Source organism: Buteo buteo, chromosome 21 (assembly GCF_964188355.1).
Source record: "Buteo buteo chromosome 21, bButBut1.hap1.1, whole genome shotgun sequence".
NCBI lineage: Eukaryota > Metazoa > Chordata > Aves > Accipitriformes > Accipitridae > Buteo > Buteo buteo.
Window position 1 is genome coordinate 2,208,268 of NC_134191.1, and position 18,598 is coordinate 2,226,865.

The window sequence follows — 18,598 nt, forward strand, 5'->3', positions numbered from 1 at the left end:
TCGCACCACCAGCCAAACCCAGGCAAGCCGAGGAGCTCACGCTGTTTAACCAGTTCCCCGCTGGCTGGTTGCACCATCTCGTGAGAAAGAACCCCAGGCGCGCACACCCGTGCACACCCCTCTGGCTGCGCACCGGGCTGCAGCCTCTCCCGCACCGTCGGCTGCCGCTGCTGCCGCAAGCAGAGCCCTAAACCTCTGTCCGCACACGGCATAAGAGTGATTTCAAAGGTCGTCCCGTCCCTGCTGCTGTGCCTGGGCTGCGTGGTCTCCACAGAGCTCCGGTGGGGTGTTACCCACCCCGTTTGGAGACAGCGGGGGGCCAGCGGTGGGCAGGACAGCCGGGCTGCCAACCCATCCCGCTCAGGAGCAGGAGTCACTTCTCCTCCCGAGTGACAGAGTTGTCTGGTGGATGCTTTGCACAATGGTATCTGATCACATTCCTCCTTCTGCCTAACATCAAACAGTGAGTCAGCGATGAAGCCTCATCAGATGTCTCTCTGCTTCGGCTTTCATATCTGAAAAGCAGGAAGGATGGTGCTCTGCAAGTATGCAAAGCAAAGAAAGTAGGGTGCCTTTAGATCTACGACTTGGAAAATACCACAGCTTTTAACGACAGCATTATTTATTCTTCGCTGGCATTCACGTACCCCAGCAAGAATCAATACCACTGGGGCTCGTAGTCTAGGGAGATTTTGTTCTTTCTGGGGGACGCGGGTAACAACAGCTACAGGGCCAAACTGCATTACGTCTGAGTCAATATTAACACAAAAAGTATTCCAAACTTGCTAGCTGGATTAAAAAAATTACACACACCCGTAAAAACAATAATAAAGTAAAGCCAGAACAGGCAGAAGAAGAGACCGGGAGCATGTTCCTCCCACAGTTCATGTTAGGACACGGAGGAGTTAAACCTTGACCTCTGAACCTCGAGCCTGTTGGACAAGGTCTGTGCGATCTACGTGCTCATGGCGTATAAGGCGCCTGTTGATCAGTTGATAAGGTTGATCAGTTCAGGGGGACTTGGTTCAAACTGCAGATATCATTAGGAGCAGTGGCAGAGCGAAGGCCGTTTGTCAGGGCTCGTGGCAGAGGTGAAGAGCGCAGCAGTTCGGTGTGGGAAGCTGGCTGGGGCAAAACCCGTCAGGCAGCTCAAGCAGTGCCATGGGGAACCCAGCTGAACTTCTGCAGGGACACCGTCCGCTCCCGTGGCTGGAGATAAGGGAGAACAAGCCCATATACTGTGTGTGGACTTGCCTAGCCCAGCCCGGTCTTCGTAGGCTCATGTGATCGTATGGGACGAAATAAATGCAGGCGGTAGGGGAAATGCAGGTGCACGGGCTCCTTCGTAACAGGCCAGACAAACCATACACATGAGATTGTTTCCTAGTCATGCAGACTTAAAAAACACTTGGATGTGAATATCATTAAGCTCTGGGGTAGTCTGGAGCAGCCGTGGGAGAATGTAACCAGTCATTTTCTAAATAAGAAGCCAAACCTCTGAATCCAGATCCACCTCCTCCCAAAATCCCGGTCTGATCCCATGTGCATCATGAGCCAGATGTGGCTTGGGCATTACTCCTGCTGCAAATTCAGCTGAAATAAGCACAAACAGGAATTAAACGGAATAGGAAATATTCACGGTGGATTTGTGCCTAATCAAGATTACACACAGTTTTGCTGACTACGTTCCTCCGGCACGAAACAGGACCACTCCGCGCCGCATGGCAGCCCTGATGCCATGCTGCAGTCGGGCTCCTCACCTAAACAGCAGCTGGAGGGGAACGTGCCCATATTGACATAGAAAATACAGCCCACCGGGACAGAGAAAAAGGCAGAGTACACCCAAGGCATCCCTACGAGAAGTACTAGTTGACAGAAATGTCTCTCATAGTGCCCTTCCCTCTGTATCAGAAGTGATCTGACTGAGAAGTCCTGGAGCAAACCACAACTGAGGGTGTTGCTGTCTTCCCCAAATACTTTCTCTAATGAGGTTTTTAAATAGTTTTGCCCCGCCTACACTGGCAGCCAGAGCACTTTCATCTCCAGGTGAATGGGAACCGAGGTGGGACTCTGCTGTCTGCTGGGGAGGATCATTTCCATATTGCAGCCGAGGCGGTGAGGCTGGCAGGCAAAACCCACAGAGTGGCAGGGAAGTGCTCGTTCTCTTCTCGGAGATGCCTGCTGATGGTGGCGCAAATATTAACCGCGTGCATCGGTGTTTGAAATGCAAAGAGCACTCCGGCAGTGTGGGTTCGCAGGAGAGGAGGTGCGTTTCGGTTATGCTTTCACACCGACGAGAACGATGCATCAGCCAGCAGGTAGCCGCTGTAAAACTGAGGTTCATTAACAGGACTCAATTTGTTGCAACCTGTACCTACGGTGCTCTGAGTAACCACACACCTTTCATTCTTAGGTGGCAAAGATCACGTCTATCCTAGAGGGTTTTTGGTGGGTGTGGAAGTACTTTCCACGTAAATGCATCTCGCCCCCTTCTCCTCCTCTGCACTGGCTGCCGGCGGAGCAGCACTGACGTGCAGCCTCGGAGGCGAGCGCTCGCCCACCCTCTCGCACACAGCTGAAGAGGAGTCCGAGACTTGCCTTGCACCTCCGCGGGTTCATCTTGCGGGATGCCAGAGTATGTACAGCGTTGGCCTCACACAACCACTTTGCGGGGCAGAGTATGGGATCTGAGAGGTCAGACGGTGCTCTGAGAATTTTTTTTCTAAGGGGAAAAGAATAATTTCATCACAAAATATTCACATGGGCTACATTCCAATGATCTCGGGAAATATAAATGGCCACACAAGCTCATTACATCTGTCCCTTCTGATTTTATAAACTGCACGTCCGTATAATGAAAATAAAGTCCCAGCCCTGAAGAACTGCGAACATCTGCAGCTGCTGCCCAGATGTGGTTGCCCAGAGCCTCTGCAAAGGTTTCAGGGGAAAACCCCCGTCTGCCTTGCACGTAACGCCAAAACAGAGGACAGAGGTTTCGTTTTATAAACCTCGACCAAGGACACATTAAGTGCCTTTGATCTCCAGATATAAAAATGATCTTTTGATTTAAGATTATGAAAATGAATAACCATCTGCTAAGAAACAGCTACGGACCCACGTTTTATTGAGGCCATATGGTGTCCAGGGCTTCTACGTATGAATTCAATTAGCTGCTTGTGTCTGCGTCAGTAATTCTGTATCCACCCAGTCATGTTTTTGGAACAAATATTATAATATTCCCATGGATCCTCCAGACAGTGGGAGGTGTTTCCTTCACTGTGAAGGTTTTGGGAAGTGATGACTTTGTCTCATGTTCATCTTACCCTACTCTGCATTTCCAGTCCCTTGCTTCTCAAGGCTTGGAGCTTTCCCCGGGATCTCTGAGCCAGCTGCGGTGCTGAGTAAAGACATCCCCGATTCCAGTTTGCTGGTCGGGGCTCATGTTTTGGCTTTCCCCATCACCCCCTCGGGGAACCTCTCCCATCCACGTCTCCTACACTGGGACTGAGTTTACGGCATTATTGAGAATATAACCCATTTCTAACCTAAGCCGGATCTACTCCAGTCTCCTTTCCATGGTGCTTACCAGGGGTTTACTCAGGGCTCGGCTCTGCTGAGAGCAAGGTATCTGTTGCCACCACCTTGCAATCTGGAAGGGTGGGATGATGTAAAGATACAGGACTTTTAATAGGGTGCAGGAGGGTGGGAATGACCAGTTGCCTGACCGGCCACCAGCCCTGGCAGATGAGCGGCTTTTCTGCCCGGGAAGCCAGGCTATGCAGAACCCAATTAGCTACTGTGATCTTTCAAATCTAATAATCTGGAAGTCCCTTTTTTTTTTTTTTAAAAGGTGTGGCTCAGCACAACATGTTACACTCAGCAAGCTGCATATTTGCACTGATTTGCCTCTTCACAGTGTTGGAAGTGGGAAAAATCCTGTTACGGGAGCGGGCTGGGCAGAAGCCCCAAGAGCAGCAGGTTGTAATTAGGGGCTGGAAGGGCCTCGCTCCCAGACCGCACCTTCCTCTGCATCCTGATAACTCATCTGCCCAAGAGACAGCCTTGAAAAATGCTCCTGAGCAGGAAGCATCCCTAGCAAAGGGATGGTATTTGTTGCTTTCTCTTGACTTTTTTTGCAGAGGGATGGGGTTGTCAAGCTAAATTGCTATTTATAGACATATTTCTCGAAAGGTTTTCCTTTTTCCCTCCTCTTTCTGTGCACATACTAGTGCAGCATAGGCATCGCAGGGTTTAGCTTAGCCTAAGAGAAATCCGCTTTTGTAGAGCCATGCGTTATGCCAGAACAACACAGAAGAGAGATTATCACACAAACTCCCACTCGGACCGGGGCCATCTCCTCCCGCGAGGACACACTCTGCAGAGACACCCCCGCACCCCCAGGCTCCTGGGTCTGGCTGTGAGCTGCCGCCCCTCATCCCCCTACCCTGGGAGCACAGCCAGTGGTTCCTTCTCCGTAGAAAACCACTTCTTCCCAGGCTCCTTCCCAACCGCCCCAGGCTCGGCATCGCTGCCGTCCCGGACCTTGCCTGGAGCACGGTGTGGCAGTCCCGGCGACCCGCAGGGCTCCTGCTCCGGCTGCTCCTCATCAGCTCGAACGCCCGTTCTGGGTGTCCAGCCATCCCCAAGCTGCTGTCACAGGCTGGGCACAGAGTCTGCAAAAAGGGCCTGCTGCCCCGGCACGTACCTGGGCTTTATTTACTTTTTTTTTTTTTTCCTTATGAGCATTTTTTAATCTTAATGTCATGCAGTTTCTGTCTACTGCAGCTGGTGGAAGGGGCTGGCCAGCTGAAACATCCTGACATCCTTTACATCTGTAAAACACGGTCTTACCACCTATCTGAACACTCGGCCGGGAGCCCCTCGGACTGTCCTCCTTCCTCTGCTACACTGAGAAAATCTGAATGAGGATGATGCATTCAAATGCGTGGCTCACACTGCCCTGCTGCCCAGAACGGCACCATCATGCAGCAACCACCCCGAGCTGCCCGTGGTGATGTCTCTTGTTTCAGGGGTTTCTCACCAATGATCTGTGTTTGACTCTATTTCAAGAATAGCTTTACATTATCGGTACGTGGTAATATTCCTTCGGTCTGATGTTGTTGCTGGGAATTGCTGATTTCATATTTATGTCGGTGCAGAGTCTCACTAAGGCCCTTGCTGCCGCTGCTGGAAGGTCCATCTCCTCCCTGCCTTTCCTGGGGACCGGCCACGGGATCAATGGTCCGTCAGGGCACGCTGTGGCTGCTGCGCCTGGGAAACCCCGAGGGGTACCTTTCTGGGCTGGCTCTGCTCGTCATTCTGCATGGCTATGATTAGAGACTTATTACAAAATTAGAGGATTATAAGCATAATAACGCACAGTGAAACTACCAATTTCCACAGATTTCTCTTTTTTAAAAGAAGATGTAAGCCCTTTGCCAGATGGGTTTTACAAAGGAGAGCTCTGAAGAAGCAGCCGTGAGGAAAGAGCAGCAGAGTGGAGGGATGAGAAAATGGAGCAGGTTCTCATTAGGGTGCAACGCATGTAATAATTACTTGAGGAAGCACAGGGATGGCAGGGCTCATTTCATTCTGGATCCCACAGCGACTGCAAGCTTGCTTGCATGTGCAGCTGCTACAGGCCTGGAATATAATTTTACAGCTCTAACCCAAACATCCCTTGCCCCTTCCTTCCCAGGAACTCTCAGGAATCTGTATCTGATCCAACATGCCACTTGGGGTTTTTTTTCTTCCCCTTGGTGCTGAACTGCTTGATAAAGCAGTTCCTGCTTGAAAACAGCATTTTAGGCAGCTAGTTCAAATCTGACACCCATCAATGTGGATTAGTCACCTTTACACCGTAGTCATCGCTCCGGCTTCTTCAGCCTCCCTTGACAAAACTCATATAAGCATCTCCATGATGCTATTACCAGGTGCTCTGGTTTTCCATCCTCACAGTTTGTCTTATTCAAGGGACCCACCAAAGACCCTCTGATCTGCTGGCAGGTCCTCTGGGACTCCCTTACTGAAGCCCACACCAGCCCAGGCAGGCGGCAGGTTTCTGGGCTTCCAAAGCTTGATGCAGAACCTTCCACAAACGCTAAATCCACCCACCACTACCCATCGCCATCACACATTGCTAACGTCACCCATTTCAAACTGTTTTAAGGAAGGTTAAGAGTTGGCTGGTTGAAGCCAAAGTTGTGACTAATATTTTTTGGGGAAAGTACTTTATGTCAAAACAAGTGAATAGTGAAGTGGAGACATGTGGTACAGAGATGTGTGGAGGTAGGGAGGGGCTTTTTTGTGCCAAATTTCCCTTTTCCCTAAAGGGAGAACCCAAGTTGCCTTATTTCTTAATGTAGAAAGAGACAGAGAAGGAAAACTTCCTTCTTTACTTCTTTTAGATCCTCGCATTTCTAGAAAGCCACTGAATCACACCCTTATGATACGCTGCCATGGAAATGGGCCCCCTCGGCTTTTACTTGCGACCGCTGCGGGCCAGCCCACCGGCTGGGTTTCATAGCTGTGGAAGCCAGAAGAGCCCCTTACGTTCATCCCACCCGACCCCTGCGTAGCGCAGGCTGTAACTGCGATTGCACTACGGCAATCTCTTTTTCTCATTCCTCCTTCCCACAGCAAGAGACTGCAGGTCTCAGGCTTTCCAAGTCTTGCCCCAGCCAGAGCAAGTCGTGCAAGCTGGCACAGAGAAACCTGTAAGAAAAGTCAATTAACTCTATCCCAGCTGAAACCAGGACAGGAGTCCAGGCCTAGGGGCAACTGGTGCATCCAGCAGATGACAGCAACAGGTTCATTCCTTATGAGCTACAAAGACGACGAGCCAGACTCAGGTATGTTACACGGAAACATTTGGGTTCTGTGACTTCGTAAGTGAAATAAAAACAATTTTTAGTCATTTAGAGCAGGCAAAGGACTCAGCCCTCATAACTACTTTGCTTCCAAAAGTTATTCAAGCCCTATGGAGCCACATATATTTGCTTATTAACTATGTGACTGTAATAGCAAAGCCTCCTTCCTTTCTCTCAAGCTAAAATGTGGTATGTAAAATGGCAGTGCCTTTTATAGCCCTGTGCCCACAAAGGCTCAGCTGCAGAAGTCATTTCCTATTTACATCAAAAAAAAAAGCACAGTTCAGCAAAGATTGCTACAACTCCAGCCAGCAAGGTGCTTTTTGCAGGTGTGGAGGGGTGATTCACCCTCCTGTCAGCAGCCCAGGGCCTGGCTCCATCCAGCACCCTCTGCCCACAGGTTATCTTCATCCTCCGGCTCCCGGTGCTTCCCCGAGCCCAGGCAATTCCAAGCACACCCAAATAAAGTCCCAAATCAATCCTGTCTGGCCTCACCCTCTTTCTCAGCAGAGGGTTTGGATCGTTTCCATGTCTCTTTTTCTCTTCCTCCCAGAGGAAGTCCTCCTTAAAAGCAACACCCTTTGAAAACCTGAGCCAGAAGATCGGACGTCGCCCGCCTGCCCCACTCTCCTAATCTCTTCTGATTAGAGCAGCAACCCTCCAGGTGTCTCCTACGCCCCAGACTGGCTTTCCTCTTCCCCCACAAACAGCATCCCCTTCCAGGGACCAGCCCTGTTACCAGCTCCTGCCCTCATTAACCCTTCCCCAGCCCCTACACTAGTCGTGCTCTCGGCTGCACAGCCCAGGCGCTGGGAGCACCAGGCGAGCTCTGCAGCGCTGGGGGGGAATCCGTTCGGGGGCATCTGGGCCCGTTCCCACTGATAACTACACCGAGGAAGCAGGGAATTAGGAACTGCAGACGGAAATAAAACATCCCGTGGCATAAACAGCTGGCTGAAGCTCGTCAGTTTTGGCTACTCTTTAAAAACTCATCGGAAATACTAAAATACACTGATTTTTGCTAGCCATTCCCTTGGGAACGCTGGTATTGTTCCCAGCCAGCAGTGAGGAGCTGTCAGGATGCCCAGAGCATGACATGACCGGCTCAACGCCTCTAGCAACCCCAGTTTCACTGGAAATCACAGTCCTGGGCTGGACGGTCTGGTGCTGTGGCTTTGCCACCATCCAGACTTCAGCCCTCTTGGTGCTAATGCACAACAAAAGGCACTTCCTGAAGACAGATTTTTGAAAAATGAATTTTATCACTGTCAGCTAATCAAAACCAGGACTCGTTTCAGATAATCTTTATAGATAGGTACAGGGGAAATACAAACCAGACGACCTCAGGAACAACCCACCTTAGCAGAGATCGCTTCATTAATCATTTTGGCTGCAACTCAGCATCACCAAAATTAGAGAGGTTTGAGGTTAACTTTTCAATCTGAGAAGCCGTGTCACTAGATACTGTGCTGAAATTCAGCTGCCGGAATTATGGAGGTGGAAGACCTTTATTTAGCCCGATCTTCCATCGTGAAACCTCCTCCAGATTTCCAGCGAAACCCCTCTCAGAGCATGTCAGAGTGCTGAGTAACAGGACCAGTTCAGCTGACTGCCATGACCTCCTCTGAGCTGCTTATCCTTGTGTATTTTGGATACCAAACTATTTTCATCAGAAAGAAACTTCCTCAGAAAGTTACTGGGAGATCTTTAGTTTTGGTTTTCTTATGGGTGTTTTAAATACAAATAAATTCTACATCTGTTTGCAAAGAAAACTCTGAAACCTCCTTTAACCATAAAACAATTTTGAAGCACATTCTGCATTTGCTTCAGTGGTGCTCTTGCCTCTCCTACGGCCAGCCATGGCTGTCACTTTATTCATCACTTAGCAACATTTACGAGCATGAGTTTGTGCAGTGCTGGGGTCACCACACCCACTACCAAATCACACATCCACACACCCAACTTTCCAGAAAAAAGGAAAAAAAAAAAAAATCGACTCTTTTGGCACCTCATTCCCACTACTCAAACATTACCGATTTGGGGTGGAAATTCCCTGGCAGGAGCTTCTATTTCCATTCTGCATGTTCCTGAGAAAAGTGGTGAAGGAAGTTTCAGGAGATGAGCAGCGGTGTGCGAGAGCTGCAGCCTCACCCAGGACTTGCTCCAACTCTTTAAATGTAACCCCAGCATGTGTTAAAGTTGGGGCAACGATAGGGCCTGCTTTGAGATGTCTGATGTTGCTTAACTAAAGCCAACTGTGTTCCCCTAATCTCCTGAACGGTGATGCTCTCGGGCTCTGAGGTAGGAAAAAGTGCTCTACGGTTTTGTGAAGAGGTGGGCGCACATGCGTGCCCTCCGTACACAGACCTCCCTGTTGCTCCCTGCCAAACCTGTGCTCGGCTCGCACGGTGGAAGCGAAAGCCTTCATCCTTGGTCGGGAGAGCGTGCAAACACACACGGCACTCCCATGGCAGGAATCAACTCCTGCCTCTGGCACAGGCTCCAGCTCCCAACTAAGAATGAGACACAAGCGGCCAAAGGAAGGCCCACCCTCCATCCCACCCCACCCCACCCCGGGACAACCAGCTGTTTGTGGTACTATTCTCAGCTGGCTCGAGAGGCACTTTTTGCTCATGCACAACTTTCCCTGTGCATTCTGTCCTCCACTCAGTGGTGCCACCAGGGCTGGCAGGAGGCGGCAGACAAGGCAGGAGCACAGATGGGACATTCAGCATCCACCATCCCTTTGCCACCACTGTCCTATCTTGTTTCTTTCCAACCGCAAGGCATGGAAAAACCCCGGAGCCTGATACCGGCCACGTACCGAGGGCAGCTGAGGAGGAGAACAGTGACTCAGAGGAGGGGAGACTTCCAGGTCAGCCCGGCTGCAGGGGAACTGCCAGTGCCTGTGTCCCACGGGGGGAAGTGAGATGGAGAAGCGGAGCAAGCTGGCACAGGAGGAGGTCAGCAGCGGGTCAGCTGGGCACGCAGAGGCATTTCTGAGCTTGCTTTCAGATAAAATTTAGAAATGAATGCTCCTTCTTCGGTCTCTCACGAGAGCGTATGACATGGGTGGATATAGATGTGTACATCCGTCTAGATGCCCCCCTCTCCCCGTGTTCAGAACATAAGGTTTTTCTTTGCTTTTATTGCCGATGCTATCGCTCAGATGTCATATTTTCTCTCTATGGACACTTTCTGTATCAAATTCTGCCAGTAAATTGCTCTGGGACTTTTTAGTATGAGAAGCACCGCATAAGTTTAAAACTCTATCTCAGTGCCATTAAAATTACCTAGAAATAATGTAATCCCTTCAATTCTAGAAACTCAGCATGATGCAGGATTTAATCTTTACCTGTCATTGGCCAAGTACATTCTTGTACTTCACCAAGATGTCTTAGCAACTGCCCTGAAGTGAATACAATGCCACAATTTCTGCTGTTCGGCTGATGATTGATTGATTTTCACTGCTTGGATAAAGGGAAGGAAAGAAGTGAAACAGTGAAATGAATAGAAGTGAAACCTCTAGTTACGCTGAAAACACAGCTTCATTAAGACAACTGCACTACCCACCATATATCACAAAATCTAATTTCTGCAGCCTGGATGGCAATGCCTCGTCACTTAAATGTCAGATTATGGCCCACAACACCAAGAAAACCACAGCAGTACAAATCCTGTGCTGTTCCCTGCCTCCCTTCCCCAAGGCATAGAATTAGGAACAGCGAAAACAAAATCATGGGACTGAAATAATAAGAATTAAAAAAAAAGAAATCACAAGACTGGTGGTTTGGAGCCATGCAGCGCAGGGAGGGTGCCCGCAGCCAGAGCACCATGTGTGGCACGGTGCAGCCCTTTGTGATGCAGGGACCAGTGCTTGGGCTCTCGCTGCCTTGAAATGCCACGCAGGACCTCTTCAGCTAGGATTTCTCCCTCCTATCTATCTTTTTCCAGCCCCTCAAGTCTGCACCTGAAAAGAGGGCACAGAGGAGCCAATTTGATTTACTGAATTTTATCTTTTCTTTTTTCCCCTATAAGGAAACATCCTTTTTTTCCCCCTGAAATTTTCAAAACCTGTACATTTTAGGGATGAAAGCTCCTCTGTATGTCTTCTGCTAAAGAGGGACTTTGACTTCCCACCTGCCACTCTGGGACTGATGCAAGCAGGATAGCGAGCAAGCTGACTCCCATTTCCCGGGAGACAGTTCAGCCAGATTTAGGAAAAACTGAGCAGTCTCCTGTGCCAGGACCCATCGCAGATGCTGGTGGAAAGGCAGGGATCTAGCTTGAGCACTTGAAGACTGTGCTACGGCTCGCTGCCAGACGATGCAGCAGAAGAGTCCGTGATCGGCAGCACACACAGACGCTGGGCTCAGCTCTCCACAGGGAGCCCCAGCCATTCAGGCTCTGCACCTAAATACGTAAGCTGGGGTCCCCTTGCTCTGGTCTGTGTGGGGAAGAGATGCATTTAACCTTGCCTACAGAAGTCCTATTACTCCCCAGTGACTCCACAGGGACCTCAGGCAGCCTTTCTCCTGTGCCACGGCCCAATACATCAGAGGAGAATTTTGATCAGATGTGTTGTCCACTTCCCCGCTGTGTTGGAGTCAGGGAAAACCCCAGAATGGGAAGGGACGGGGTGAGACCTCGTGCCCAAACATGCCTCACCAGGAGGCAGATGCTCTGTGGTCTCTCCCACGCCGCCTGACCCAAGCACACATCACATATGCTGGCACATGTGCAGAGTGATGTGGCTCCCTGGGTGTGCATACAGCAAGACGGATGCCATGCAGTGGGATTTCTGCATTAGGAAAGATGATCAGTTGACCTTCAGAAGAGAGGTACAATTTTCATTACCTCGAGTGCAGGGCTTTATGGCGAGACAAGCACTGTGCGAGTGCCCTCTTGCTTGGGATGCACGTGGAGACCGGACCGTTCAGATCTGCTCCATCTGTGTCCCTCCATCACCCCTTATAGACCAGCCCTGAAAGCCATTTTCAAAAACTTCGGGCTAAGGCCACTATATGTTCCTTGGCTCCATCACAGTAGCTTTCATCACTAGTAAATTATTTTGCTAAATCCACTGAGCAGTTACTCATTTAACAAGGACAGCACAAGAACCCCAAAATATGCTGTGTTTGTGGCAGCAGGCAATCTGCACATTCCCTGAGCACCTCTGCATTCAGAGGTGTCAGAACTGTTAACTAATATTGGCAAATCAAACTTTGCAATAACCCAGATCGTCTGACTCCTGGTCTTGTGCCTTGATCACAAGATGATCTTTCCCTCTGCAAGAGCACTGAGAGCGAGGGATGAAACATCACTTCTGTTGCCCAACACCTCCCCCACGGACATGTTCCACTTAGACCTTGGTATATGTGGAGGAGAGCCAAGAAACCAATGTAATAACAAAAGCAATTCCAGGGAAGCCTCATGTGGGGCTCTTCTATAAGATCTGATCAGAAGCTCTGAGGTATCAAGGTTTTTTCACTCCCATCTTGGTAATCCCTGACTTTTACAGCACAGATTTAGGACTGAGGTGAACCTCAGGCAGGCAAGCCTGCACTGTGAGCAATACCAGATTTGGCCATGTTTGTCTCTTGCTTCTTAGGGAAAAAAACAAAGATAACAGCCTGGGAAGTAAACACGACTTTCTGTATTCTTTCTTTTTCTTCTTATGAGGCCAGTGAGGCCACTGCATGCTTGAAAAAATACAAATGCAATGCCCCTGATTAATTTATATGGAAACTGGCTCCAGCCTACAGTAAGGATTCAGTATCAGGATAAGTTTTGCTCAATGGAACATCTTTATAAACTGAAAACTCCATGGACTCCTCTATTCAGGATATCCCTGTTTCCTGATCCTGACCCAAAGCCCACGCAGAGCCTTTCCACTAGCTGCAGTGAAATTTGGATCAGATCAGCTAAAGAGAGCTGCAAACTCCAGCAGACCAGTCAGCCCCAGGTCCTTAAGGGTACTTGGGCACTTAACACGGGTCCACCCAGCGAGAACCGATGTGCCTGTGCAGCCTGGGAGCTAAGCCCCGCACTCCCTCCACGGCCGGTCCCCCCTCCAGCACTGCCTTGCCCAGCCTGCGCGGGGGAACGAGCTCTGCTCTGCACAGACCAGAGATGCTTTGGCTCTCCAAGTAGCATAGATAGACGTGCCTCTTGTTTGGTTTTAATTTCTAAAATGGCCCAAGATAAAATAAAGATCTATAAAGGCAGACGCAAAGCCAAAGAATGTGTTGTTGCTACTGATACTCTGGGTCGGGTGCTTGCTTTGCCTGTATTTACATGCTTTGGAGAGTCATTCCCTGTCTTGCAGAACTGCTTTCATGCAGTGTTAGTATTTCTCGAGCATCCTGGAGCTCACGCCACTCTCTCATTAGTCAAGTGACTTTTTCTTTCTGTAATCAATAATGACCCTCTCCAGAACTAGCTAATTTGAAAAAAAAAAAGTTTTATTGATCACGTTTTTACTGATCTAAACTGAACTGTCTTTCCTTAGGAGACAGACAATGTGACTTTTCATTACCCTACTCTCTCTCCCTTGGCTTGACCCATTTCCTTTCTTTTTTTCCCCTCTTGCCAATTGAATCAAATCCTGTAACTAACCTTTAAGGGTTCCTTAGTCTTTATTTTGTTCCTATTAACCTTCTGTTTCTCTGGATAATTCTGCAGCCAAGAGTAGGTGTGACTCCCACGTTACAAGTCTAGCTGTGCTGTTGACTCATGTGCTGTGCTCGCAAAGCCAGCTCCTTTAATGGGAAGGCTTATGCAATGTAGCGAGGTCTCCCAGAGCATATGCTCTTACTCGAGTTGTGAGATTTCTGCTTGTTCTCTCTGCTAAATAAGACTGAAAACGCTGGTGGGCCGCACAGAAGGTGCACGCTATTTCATGAGCCCTTACTATGCCCTGAATATGCACACGAATCCCCGGGCCCCCGCACAGCCCATATGAAAGGTACTTTGGGCAGATTCCCCCCTCTCTAGACCCAAAAATCAAATATCTGCAAAAAGATGCTTCTTGGCTCTGGATCACGGCGATGCTGCAGAGAAGCAAGTGCCGCTCTGAGTGGGCAGGCTGGCTGCAGGCTGCCTGCCCTCCCAGAGCTCAGGGAATTACCCAGCAAGGAGCCCTGGCTTTTTAAAGGCCACTTTATGGTATACAGAGATTATATAAAGTGAACTTAACAGACGGTCAGATTTGGCCTGTCATGTTGGGAGGGCTCTCACACAGATTTTTTTTTTAGGAGGGAAACTAGCAAGACATGTGGTGAAAAACACCCTATAGCTTTTAACTAATGTCTTTGAGATCTAGCCATCTGTTACCATGAACTTCAAGTGAGAAGCAGCCACCATTTTGAAGGCAGCCGCTTAAAAAAAGTGAGAGGATTTAGCCCTCAATTCCTTGGGCAGAAACCTGCTTCGATGCCCGCCTGAAAGGCCAACGCACGAACTACAAACCTCTCCGGGTAGGACTGCATCTTCCCTGCAAAGCTGAGTAAAAGCTGAGCCAACGGCTACAAAATTCCCGACACTCCCACGGGTGCAGGAGGGAGTGAGCCGGGGTGGATGCGGGGGGCACTGATCCCCCCCAGGCGGGTCCACGGTACCCCCAGCAGGCAGGAGACACCGGCATCCCAGGCAGGCAGGCAGCTGGGACTGAGCGAGCCAGAGCTGCGCAGGTCAGAGCAGCCTCTGCTATTTCCTGCGAGACTCGCTGCCACCCAACCCATAAACTCACAAGATTCATAAAATACAAAAATAACCCCCCCTTAAAAGCCCCGCTACGGAAAGGAAAAAAAAAAAAAAAAAAAGCCATCTCCTGCAACCGAGCCGATGTACTGCCCGCTCGATTTTTAAGCCAGGTTTTCCCACAGCATGCTCTGAAAAAACTGGGTTTGAGGCAGAGCCTTTGTGAGGCGGCACTGCGTCAGCATGGCCCTTCGCTGGAAGTTCTGCCGAAAGCCAGCTGAAACATTAACCTGGGCCTCTCTGCAATGCTCCCGGTGGCACCTTTCCCAAAAGGAGATTAAACTCAGCAGCTGCTGATATGGAAACCAACTGTTTGAACCGCAGTGCACTTACATATGCTAATCGCGCGAAGCCACCGACTCCTGCAAACGTGATGCAGGAAATGACTAAACATTTAGCGCTTGTTATTTAGCAGTATTCCTGGAGACACGTAGGTGGTGTGGACAGCATGGTATGTGCATTAAAGTGCAATTTAGGTCAACGATGCTTTGAAAGGACCATTCTTCCCCCCCCCCTTCTCCCTTCAGGGGCATTTGCTATTCAAAGATTAACTTTTCCAGCTATCTTTTCCAAAGAGTTCCCATCAGCTCAAAATAAAATAAAGAAGGGGGAAAGACTGTAGGAAATACCCTGGCTTAATATTGAAATATCTCTGCAAAATTTTCTCATTTTATCTACTTTTAATGTTTAGAAAAAGAATTTTAAAGAAGCTTTACAGGCAAAACTGCATGTTTAGACAAACCCAGTAATATTTAATGAGGTGTCTGAGTCTAACTTTTTAACAGGTGAACTGACAACCCAAAATGAAAGCCAGCCCCAGAAAGACTGGCCAAATATGGGCTGCGGGAAGGTGTCAGCACAGTTTCAGCTTATGCTGCGGCACGCTGGGGCTGCCATCCTCCTTTTTCATGGACCCTGTGGTGCCCAGCAGTTCATGAAGCATCTCTGAGAATGCAGGGCGGTGCCTCCAGCACTGCCCTGGCACCCGGGGGACCTCATCAGAAAATGCAAATATTCTCCGAAAGCTGCTAAAAAGCTACTAAAAGCATGCACTGCATAAATCTATCATTCTATCATCTGTCATATATGCATTATTGTAAGGAAAACTAGTACATCCACCACACCCAAACAGAGCTGAAGACTCCTTGCTCTCCTGGGCGACACAGAGACTCGGGGGAGATACAGCTGCCGCAGGAAAGCGTTGCATCTCTGAGCACAGGAGCTCACCTGCAGTGGGAGCAGACCCACAAAAACCCCAGGCTCCTCCCCAGTGCCAAAGGACTCTGACACTATTTTCAGTGGGAGTCAGAGAAATCCCAAACTGGAATCGGTGGCAAGTCTCCAGTGGGGCTGGGGGAAGGGAGCTGGGTTTGCTGGGAGGACAGGCCTCTAACGCAGGCATGGTGAAAGAAAAGGTCTCTTCACTAAAGAAAAAGAAAAAAAATTATTGATGGCGATGCAGTTTCCTGCCAGAGCACCATCACTGAGAAATTCTGAAGACCCTTTTCAAACAGGAATGAGACTGGGCAGAATGCTGGTCTTCTAAGGCCACCTACTTTTTTCTACCCAAGGACCAGCTAAACAAAATCCCAAGAAAAGCTCATTTGTATCCATTTAATTATTTAATCAATAGCATTGCTTTCAAATCTCCTCCTTGCCCTTGCTCAAGAAAAGCCTGGTGTCCCTCACAGTATCTGTGATATCCGGGGGACCGTAAAGCATTTTAGGGGGGACTGCTACAGGAGTTGATCTTACGTTTAGTTAAAAAGGCATTAAAATAAATACACACAGCCAGCGTCAGAGCAAGGGGAAACAACAGCTACGCTACTTGCCAAGGCTCACCCGCACACTTGGGTACAAAAGCTGGCTTTGAGGAGGGCGAGCACGCTGCCGGGATGCCCAGGTTATTCCGATGTCCTTCCAAGAGCTCCACAGGTCCTGCGGTTGCCAACTGGGCACAGAGCGGGGGGGCAGGAGGGAGCTCGGCGGATCATCTTCTCCCCAGGACATCACCTCCAGCAGCCTCCTGCCCCGGGCATGAACCCATCCCCTCCTGACCCAGCAGATCCCAACACCAGTTGAGTCATCCTGACATTTAACAGTGCAGACTGGCCGGCTACAGCTAACTATTGTTGAACCAGGAGAGGGATTACAACAAAATTTAAGTCCAAATAATTTTTAAAAGCTTCTTTCTTTTGCAAGTCCTTTCCTCAAGCATTTCACACACACACACGACATTAGGAAATAGCTGCGGATGACTCCGAGATGCTACTAATGATCCCCAGGCAGTGCTTGTCTATCAGATAACATTTTCTGAGAAGAATTTTTCAAATCATTGGGAAATCTCAGATGAACTTGAGATGTGTCTCTGGAGGCTTAGATCAGCTGGGATACACATCCCTTTGGTTAAGTAGTCAGGACAGGTCAGACCCATGGTAAACAGATCATGCTTTTGCATGAACCACAGTTTCAGTAAAACTTCCTCGTGGCAATGGGCTGCGGAGGTACATCGGGTGTGAACCTCACGGGAGAGTCAAGAGGCATGAAAATCCAAGGTAAAATGCAAAAGGGCTCAAAATAACCCCTTTGATTATGCAAAACACTACACGTAACTGTCTTTAGTTTTCTCATGTCTCATATTTTCCTCCCTACCTTTCCCTTGCTCCTCAGTTTTGGTTTGCTCCTGAATCATATCTCTCATCTGAGGCTGGGACCAGACAGCGGCACCATCAACCTCTCAACAGCAAGGTTTTGCTTGGCCAATTTTCCAGCATTAACTGCCTTTCAAGGCCATTTGTTCTTAGGTATAAAGCTTTTTTTTTTTTTTTTTTTTCCAAGGGAATTGATATGGCAATGCTTTCAGGACTGCTGCCAGGGAAAGAGTGTCCCTATTGCTCCTTCATTACCATGACAGCTATTGGGACCTTTGCAGCGTGTCTCAGTATCTTGGCTGCAGTTCCAGAGACTAAACAATCTTTCCAAATGCAGGGAATTCCCTTCAGATAAAGGGAGAGGGACAGTCACAGGAAAGCTTTGACTGCCATTCCTCAAATGTATTTCTTCATGCCCTTCCAGGCAGCTGCAAACACCACTGAAGTCAGCTGGCACCTCCGTACTGACACTGGCAGAATTCGAATCAGCCCAGGATACAAAGGTCAATTAAACCTCCAGTAGCACCAGTTTTACAAGTGCAGATGCAGAAATCAAAATGCACCAAAATCAAAATATAGGAGATTGTCTCTTTTTTTTCCTCTCAACTGAATTAAGGGCCTTACACAGTGAAAAATGCATTACTGGAGAGAAAAAAAAAAAACAGACAGACATGCAAATACTGGGTATCATTAAAATATGAGTAGCTCATACAAATGCAGTTAGGAAAGAGAGCTCCTACATTACTACTCCTCTTAGGGAAAGAAGAAGCTGTTAGTGATCACTAGAGAGTTCCTCCTCCCTGCAGCTCCTCCTCTCAGTTTCTGGATTAGAGGAGCAGAAGTGCTCTCTCATCTGCTCTGTCACCACCCTGACCTTTCCTGAATCGCTGCTCAGTATCTTGCCTGCCAGTGCCATATACTTTTCACTGCAGACTCTCTCTCTGGAGCATTTATTACTCAGAGACCTAATTGCTTAGTGCTCCCTCAAACAGTCACAAATGCAAGACATCAGAAGACAGATGTAAGAGTCCGGCTTCTTTGAGACCCCGAAGTATGAAGACAAGGAGTGCCTTTTCCCAGGAAAACTCAAGGGAAAACCACAGCTATGCTACTTCATGTTTATGCCATGAAGCCATCTCACATCCTTATTTTAAAAAAGGATTAGTTTGTATTAACAATAACGTTGTCTTTTTGTAATCTACCAGCTAAAGACTTTGAGTTTGGGTTTGTGACCAGGGAAGGTGCAGTGGGGAGCTCAGGCACTTCCCAATAACTATGCTTGACCACATTACTAAGCAACACACATCCTACGTTTCC